This window comes from Pongo pygmaeus, chromosome 3, assembly GCF_028885625.2.
Source record: "Pongo pygmaeus isolate AG05252 chromosome 3, NHGRI_mPonPyg2-v2.0_pri, whole genome shotgun sequence".
NCBI classification, from domain to species: domain Eukaryota; kingdom Metazoa; phylum Chordata; class Mammalia; order Primates; family Hominidae; genus Pongo; species Pongo pygmaeus.
Genome location: NC_072376.2, coordinates 137,068,038 through 137,077,415, shown reverse-complemented (window position 1 = coordinate 137,077,415; position 9,378 = coordinate 137,068,038). Strand labels below are relative to the sequence as shown.

General features: G+C 41.5%; 1 pseudogene; it reads left to right on the top strand.

Moving 5' to 3' along the window:
* Positions 1-1,356: 1,356 nt before the first annotated feature.
* LOC129035009 (very-long-chain enoyl-CoA reductase-like) lies at positions 1,357-7,316 on the top strand (annotated as a pseudogene).
* The last annotated feature ends 2,062 nt before the right edge of the window (positions 7,317-9,378 follow it).

Sequence of the window (9,378 nt, the reverse complement as noted above, 5' to 3'; positions counted from 1 at the left end):
TATGTAGGATTGCTGTCAAGTACATGGAAAAATCTCTATCAAATGTCTTTCATAGAAGAACTTGCAATTTCAGGTGCATTTCCAGGTTTCTTGTGCAGTGACTAATCGTATATGCTCTTTGAATGAGCATGATTGATGACAATCAAAGGACCTCCCTTTGAGTCCAGGAGCATTAGGAGGGTACTTGGAGCTGTTTCTGCATTCCAACAGGTGGCAGTTACTTACCTGTGCATTGAAGTGGTAGTGTGCCACATAAATGTATTCCACTGAACCCAAACTAAAAGCATCCCCAACTTAACTTCTCTTTAGCCAGATTCCAAATGTGTGTGTGGCCATTCCAAACCCCATGGCACTGAGGGAAGTCAGTATGGAAAGTGATAGCAGAACAATTGTGGTTAAAATGTCTTATGATTGGAAATTTCGCAAAAATTATAATGATCTTGTAAACATTGCTAGGGTACCCTTAATGGAGTAGCCTGCATAAGTGAAAGGCTAAAATCATTGTAAATTTACCTCTGTTAAATTTAACAAACTAATAAAGCTACAGATTTGTTTAGAGTAAAATTCAGAGTACTAATGTGGGTGAGAGTTAAGATATATACTGATGGGTATTCTTTTGTTATGCAATAAATAATGATGTGAGTTGATTCCAGTACCACATTTACTGTAGCTGTATGATATCTGAGTGAGTGTTAATAACACTGAGATTTTTTTTTAATTTTATTATTATTATACTTTAAGTTTTAGGGTACATGTGCACAACGTGCAGGTTTGTTACATATGTATACATATGCCATGTTGGTGTGCTGCACCCAATAACTCGTCATTTAGCATTAGGTATATCTCCTAATGCTATCCCTCCCCCCTACCCCCACCCCACAACAGTCCCAGGTGTGTGATGTTCCCTTTCCTGTGTCCATGAATAACACTAAGATTTGTATGAAGGGACAGTAATTTTTTTTTTTAAGTTCAGTGAATTCTAGTGTTAAGTAAGTCCCCCAAATTTAAGTGTTCTCAAAGGCGTTATCTACAACTGAGGTTAAGGAGTAAATGGTCAATTAAATAATAAAATGTTTAAATGTTTGGCTAGAATAATGAGAAATTTTCAGCATTTTTCTGAATATAAAGTTAATCCTGAGATGGCAAAAAAAAAAATTTAAGAAAGTGCAAGTAAACTATCAAAAGGCCAAATATATAAGGCAATATTGTTTTGGGACCTCTGTAAAGAAGATCACATAATGCCACTTGGTATATAGTGTTGCGGGAAGTCAGGGACCCCGAATGGTGGGGCCCTGTGCTGTGCTGCGCAATTAGGCAGCAGCAGCCATGGAGCAGTAGCCGCCGTGGGAGACAGCCATGAAGCACTAAGAGGTGGAGATTCTGGATGCAAAGACAAGGGAGAAGCTGTGTTTCCTGGACAAGGTGGAGCCCCACACCACCACTGTGGAGCTCAAGAACCTCTTCACCAAGACCCCTCTGCAGTGGGACCCTGCCCACCAGTGCCTCCACCTGGACCCCAAGGGCAAGTCCCTGAAGGATGAGGATGTTCTGCAAAAGCTGCCCGTGGGCGCCATGGCCACACTCTACTTCCAGGGCCTGGGGGCCCAGATCAGCTGGGTGACGGTCTTCCTAACAGAGTACGGGGGGCGTCTTTTCATCTACTTGCTCTTCTACGAGTGCCCTTCATCTATGGCCACAAATATGACTTCACATCCAGTCGGGATTCGGTGGTGCACATCGCCTGCATCTGTCACTCATTCCACAACGTCAAGCACCTGCTGGAGACGTTCTTCATGCCCCGCTTCTCCCATGGTACCGTACCTTTGCACAACATCTTCAAAAAAGGCTTCAGATGATCAAACTACTCCGAGCTACAGGAGGAAATTCAAACCAAAGGCAAAGAAGTTGAAAACTTTGAAAAAAATTTAGATGAATGTATAACTAGAATAATCAATGCAGAGAAGTGCTTAAAGGAGCTGATGGAGCTGAAAGCCAAGGCTCGACAACTACGCGAAGAATGCAGAGGCCTCAGGAGCTGATGTGATCAACTGGAAGAAAGGGTATCAGTGATGCAAGATGAAATGAATGAAACCAAGTGAGAAGGGAAGTTTAGAGAAAAAAGAATAAAAAGAAATGAACAAAGCCTCCAAGAAATATGGGACTATGTCAAAAGACCAAATCTGCGTCTGATTGGTGTACCTGAAAGTGACGGAGAGAATGGAACCAAGTTGGAAAACACTCTGCAGGATATTATCCAGGAGAACTTCCCCAATCTAGCAAGGCAGGCCAACATTCAGATTCAGGAAACACAGAGAATGCCACAAAGATACTCCTCGAGAAGAGCAACTCCAAGACACATAATTGTCAGATTCACCAAAGTTGAAATGAAGGAAAAAATGTTAAGGGCAGCCAGAGAGAAAGGTGGGGTTACCCACAAAGGGAAGCCCATCAGACTAACAGCGGATCTCTCGGCAGAAACTCCACAGGCCAGAAGAGAGTGGGGACCAATATCCAACATTCTTAAAGAAAATAATTTTCAACCCAGAATTTCATATCCAGCCAAACTAAGCTTCATAAGTGAAGGAGAAATAAAATACTTTACAGACAAGCAAATGCTGAGAGATTTTGTCACCACCAGGCCTGCCCTAAAAGAGCTCTTGAAGGAGGCACTAAACATGGAAAGGCACAACCAGTACCAGCCACTGCAAAATCATGCCAAAATGTAAAGACCATCAAGACTAGGAAGAAACTGCATCAACTAACGAGCAAAATAACCAGCTAACATCATAATGACAGGATCAAATTCACACATAAAAATATTAACTTTAAATGTAAATGGACTAAATGCCCCAATTAAAAGACACAGACTGGCAAATTGGATCAAGAGTCAAAACCCATCAGTGTGCTGTATTCAGGAAACCCATCTCACATGCAGAGACACACATAGGCTCAAAATAAAAGGATGGAGAAAGATCTACCAAGCAAATGGAAAACAAAAAAAGGCAGGGGTTGCAATCCTAGTCTCTGATAAAACAGACTTTAAACCAACAAAGATCAAAAGAGACAAAGAAGGCCATTACATAATGGTAAAGGGATCAATTCAACAAGAAGAGCTAACTATCCTAAATATATATGCACCCAATACAGGAGCACCCAGATTCATAAAGCAAGTCCTGAGTGACCTACAAAGAGACTTAGACTCCCACACAATAATAATGGGAGACTTTAACACCCCACTGTCAATATTAGACAGATCAATGAGACAGAAAGTTAACAAGCATACCCAGGAATTGAACTCAGCTCTGCACCAAGCAGACCTAGTAGACATCTACAGAACTCTCCACCCCAAATCAACAGAATATACATTTTTTCAGCACCACACCACACCTATTCCAAAATTGACCACATAGTTGGAAGTAAAGCTCTCCTCAGCAAATGTAAAAGAACAGAAATTATAACAAACTGTCTCTCAGACCACAGTGCAATCAAACTAGAACTCAGGATTAAGAAACTCACTCAAAACCACTCAACTACATGGAAACTGAACAACCTGCTCCTAAATGACTACTGGGTACATAACAAAATGAAGGCAGAAATGAAGACGTTCTTTGAAACCAACGAGAACAAAGACACAACATACCAGAATCTCTGGGACACATTCAAAGCAGTGTGTAGAGGGAAATTTATAGCACTAAATGCCCACAAGAGAAAGCAGGAAAGATCCAAAATTGACACCCTAACATCACAATTAAAAGAACTAGAAAAGCAAGAACAAACACATTCAAAAACTAGCAGAAGGCAAGAAATAACTAAAATCAGAGCAGAACTGAAGGAAATAGAGACACAAAAAACCCTTCAAAAAATAAATGAATCCAGGAGCTGGTTTTTCAAAAGGATCAACAAAATTGATAGACCGCTAGCAAGACTAATAAAGAAAAAAAGAGAGAAGAATCAAATAGACGCAATAAAAAATGATAAAGAGAATATCACCACCAATCCCACAGAAATACAAACTACCATAAGAGAATACTACAAACACCTCTACGCAAATAAACTAGAAAATCTAGAAGAAATGGATAAATTCCTCAACACATACACCCTCCCAAGACTAAACCAGGAAGAAGTTGAATCTCTGAATAGACCAATAACAGGATCTGAAATTGTGGCAATAATCAATAGCTTACCAGCCAAAAAGAGTCCAGGACCAGATGGATTCACAGCCGAATTCTACCAGAGGTACAAAAAGGAACTGGTACCGTTCCTTCTGAAGCTATTCCAATCAATAGAAAAAGAGGGAATCCTCCCTAACTCATTTTATGAGGCCAGCAACATCCTGATACCAAAGCCTGGCAGAGACACACAAAAAAAGAGAATTTTAGACCAATATCCTTGATGAACATTGATGCAAAAATCCTCAATAAAATACTGGCAAACCGAATCCAGCAGCACATCAAAAAGCTTATCCACCATGATCAAGCGGGCTTCATCCCTGGGATGCAAGGCTGGTTCAATATATGAAAATCAATAAATGTAATCCAGCATATAAACAGAACCAAAGACAAAAACCACATGATTATCTCAATAGATGCAGAAAAGGCCTTTGACAAAATTCAACAACACTTCATGCTAAAAACTCTCAATAAATTAGGTATTGATGGGACGTATCTCAACATAATAAGAGCTATCTATGACAAACCCACAGCCAATATCATACTGAATGGGCAAAAACTGGAAGCATTCGCTTTGAAAACTGGCACAAGACAGGGATGCCCTCTCTCACCACTCCTATTCAACATAGTGCTGGAAGTTCTGGCTAGGGCAATTAGGCAGGAGAAAGAAATAAAAGGTATTCAATTAGGAAAAGAGGAAGTCAAATTGTCTTTGTTTGCAGATGACATGATTGTATATCTAGAAAACCCCATTGTGTCAGCCCAAAATCTCCTTAAGCTGATAGGCAACTTCAGCAAAGTCTCAGGATACAAAATCAATGTACAGAAATCACAAGCATTCTTATACACCAATAACAGATAAACAGAGAGCCAAATCATGAGTGAACTCCCATTCACAATTGCTTCAAAGAGAATAAAATACTTAGGAATCCAACCTACAAGGGACATGAAGGACCTCTTCAAGGAGAACTACAAACCACTGCTCAAGGAAATAAAAGAGGATACAAACAAACAGAAGAGCATTCCATGCTCATGGGTAGGAAGAATTAATATTGTGAAAATGGCCATACTGCCAAAGGTAATTTATAGATTCAATGCCACCCCCTTCAAGCTACCAATGACTTTCTTCACAGAATTGGAAAAAACTACTTTAAAGTTCATATGGAACCAAAAAAGAGCCCACATTGCCAAGTCAATCCTAAGCCAAAACAACAAAGCTGGAGGCATCACGCTACCTGACTTCAAACTATACTACAAGGCTACAGTAACCAAAACGGCATGGTACTGGTACCAAAACAGAGATATAGATCAATGGAACAGAATAGAGCCCTCAGAAATAATGCCACATATCTACAACTATCTGATCTTTGATAAACCTGAGAAAAACAAGCAATGAGGAAAGGATTCCCTATTTAATAAATGGTGCTGGGAAAACTGGCTAGCCATATGTAGAAAGCTGAAACTGGATCCCTTCCTTACACCTTATACAAAAATTAATTCAAGATGGATTAAAGACTTAAACGTTAGACCTAAAACCATAAAAACCCTAGAAGAAAACTAGGCATTACCATTCAGGACATAGGCATGGGCAAGGACTTCATGTCTAAAACACCAAAAGCAATGGCAACAAAAGCCAAAATTGACAAATGCGATCTAATTAAACTAAAGAGCTTCTGCACAGCAAAAGAAACTACCATCAGAGTGAACAGGCAATCTACAAAATGGGAGAAAATTTTCACAACCTACTCATCTGACAAAGGGCTAATATCCAGAATCTACAATGAACTCAAACAAATTTACAAGAAAAAAACAACCCCATCGAAAAGGGGCAAAGTATATGAACAGACACTTCTCAAAAGAAGACATTTGTGCAGCCAAAAGACACATGAAAAAATGCTCATCATCACTGGCCATCAGAGAAATGCAAATCAAAACCACAATGAGATACCATTTCACACCAGTTAGAATGGCAATCATTAAAAAGTCAGGAAACAACAGGTGCTGGAGAGGATGTGAAGAAATAGGAACACTTTGACACTGTTGGTGGGACCGTAAACTAGTTCAACCATTGTGGAAGTCATTGTGGCGATTCCTCAGGGACCTAGAACTAGAAATACCATTTGACCCAGCCATCTCATTACTGGATATATACCCAAAGGACTATAAATCATGCTGCTATAAAGACACATGCACACGTATGTTTATTGTGGTACTATTCACAATAGCAAAGACTTGGAACCAACCCAGATGTCCAACAATGATAGACTGGATTAAGAAAATGTGGCACATATACACCATGGAATACTATGCAGCCATAAAAAATGATGAGTTCATGTCCTTTGTAGGGACATGGATGAAATTGGAAATCATCATTCTCACTAAACTACTGCAAGGACAAAATACCAAACACCGCATGTTCTCACTCATAGGTGGGAATTGAACAATGAGAACACATGGACACAGGAAGGGGAACATCACACTCTGGGGACTGTTGTGGGGTGGGGGGAGGGGGGAGGGATAGCATTAGGAGATATACCTAATGCTAAATGACGAGTTAATGGGTGCAGCACACCAGCATGGCACATGTATACATATGTAACTAACCTGCACATTGTGCATATGTACCCTAAAACTTAGAGTATAATAATAATAATTTAAAAAAAGTAAACCTGATTAAAAAAAGAACTGCACCTACTACTGGGGCTTCACCAGGTGGATGGCCTATTACATCAACCACCCTCTCTATACACCCCCGCCTTACGGAGCTCAGCAGGTGAAACTGGCACTCGCCATCTTTGTGATCTGCCTGCGCTTGGCAACTTCTCCATCCACATGGCCCTGCAGGACCTGTGGCCCGCTGGGTCCAAGACCCGGGAGATCCCGTACCTCACCAAGAACCCTTTCACATGCCTCTTCCTGCTGGTGTCCTGCCCCAACTACACCTACCAGGTGGGGTCCTGGATCGGTTTTGCCATCATGACACAGTGTCTCCCAGTGGCCCTGTTCTCCCTGCTGGGCTTCACCCAGATGACCATCTGGGCCAAGGGCAAGTACCGCAGCTACCTAAAGGAGTTCCGGGACTACACGCCCCTGCACATGCCCATCATCCCCTTCCTGCTCTGAGCTCTCACCCCTGCCGGGGCTCAGCCCCTCACCCCAGTGGCATTCTAGGGGAGGAGTGGGGCCCACAGCTCTCCAGCACCTGGAATAAAACCCGCCTGCCCCAGTAGTAAAAAAAAAAAAAATTATATATATATATATATATATATATATATATAGCCGGGCGCGGTGGCACATGCCTGTAGTCCCAGCTACTCGGGAGGCTGAGGCAGGAGAATTGCTTGGACCTAGGAGGCCAAGGTTGCAGTGAGATGAGATAGCACTCCAGCCTGGGGGACAGGAGCAGACTTCATCTCAGCCTCCCAAGTAGCTGGGATTACAGGCACCTGCCACCACGCCCAGCTAATGTTTTTGTATTTTTAGTAGAGAAGGGGTTTCACCATGCTGCCCAGGCGTGGTGGCTCATGCCTGTAATCCTAGCATTTTGGGAGGCCAAGGTGGGCAGATCTCCTGAGGTTTGTAGTTTGAGACCAGCCTGGCCAACATGGTGAAACCCCGTCTCTACTAAAAATACAAAAAAATTAGCAGGGCATGGTGGCAGGCACTTGTAATCCCAGCTACTCGGGAGGCTGTGGTGCATGGGCTGGGGGAATCCGCTCCCAATATTTCAACATAGGTTCTTTCTCTTTTCCCTAAGTGTCAGCCAATCTGAGAAATAAAGAGTACAAAGGGAGGGATTTTACAGCTGGGCCACCAGGGGTAACATCACATATCGGTAGGTCCGTGATGCCCACCTGAGCCACAAAACCAGCAAGTTTTTATTAAGGATTTCAAAAGGGGTGGGAGTGCAAGAACAGGGAGTAGGTCACAAAGATCACATGCTTCAAAGGGCAAAAAGGAGAACAAAGATCACATGCTTCTGAGGAAACAGGACCAGGGCAAAATCAGAAACTCTTGATAAGGGTCTATGTTCAACTGTGCATGTATTGTCTTGATAAACATCTTAACAGAAAGCAGGGTTCGAGAGCAGAGAACCAGCCTGACCTCAAATTTACCAGGGTGGAGTCTTTTCCCCACCCTAGTAAGCCTGAGGGTACTGCAGGAGACCAGGGCATATCTCAGTCCTTATCTCAACCACATAGGACAGATACTCCCAGAGTGGCCATTTATAGACCTCCCCTGAGGAATGCAATTCTTTCCCTAAGGTCTTAATATTATATTCCTTGCTAGGAAAATAATTCAGCGATATCTCTCCTACTTGCACATCCGTTTATAGGCTCTCTGCAAGAAGAAGAATATGGCTCTTTTTGCCCGACCCCACAGGCAGTCAGACTTTATGGTTGTCTTCCCTTATTCCCTAAAATCACTGTTATTCTGTTCATTTTCAAAGTGCACTGATTTCATATTGTTCAAACACACGTTTTACAATCAATTTGTACAGTTAATGCAATCATCGCAGGGTGACGTACATCCTGAGCTTATGTACATCCTCAGCTTATGAAGACAACAGGATTAAGAGATTAAAGTAAGACAGGTGTAAGAAATTATAAGAGTATTATTAGGAAAGTGATAAATGTCCATGAAATCTTCACAATTTGTGTTCCTCTGCTGCAGCTCCAGCTGGTTCCTCTGTTCGGGGTCCCTGACTTCCCACAACAATATAGATAAAATCTTTTGGCTTGCCATTTAGTAAATAATGTCTTCCATGAGATGGAAAATATAAAATGTTTAACAACATAGTAGTCTGAAAATTACTACTCCCAAAGGGTTTTGCTCATTATTTTGTGTGATGTAAATATAAACACGAAAATGAGTCAGATTACTATTTTTTTCTAAATATCCTTTTCATTTTACACTAATATATGTTCTAGAGTCTAAAAGGTCATTATTTGCCTCCATTCTCTGACTTTTTCTGGGGAGGCTTGTTGCTCATTAAAGGACAGTGAACAAGACAGGTAAATACTAATTGCTCAATTTTCTCAGTGATAATTTTCTTATTTTGGTTTATTCCTCTCAAAACCCATGTCCTTTCATCTCTGCTCTACCTCAGACACTAGGATCTTCAATGTGGAGGGACATCATAGTGTAGGGATGCCACCAGCTTAGGAATCAAACAGACCAAGTCCTGAATCTACCAGACTGTGGCCAA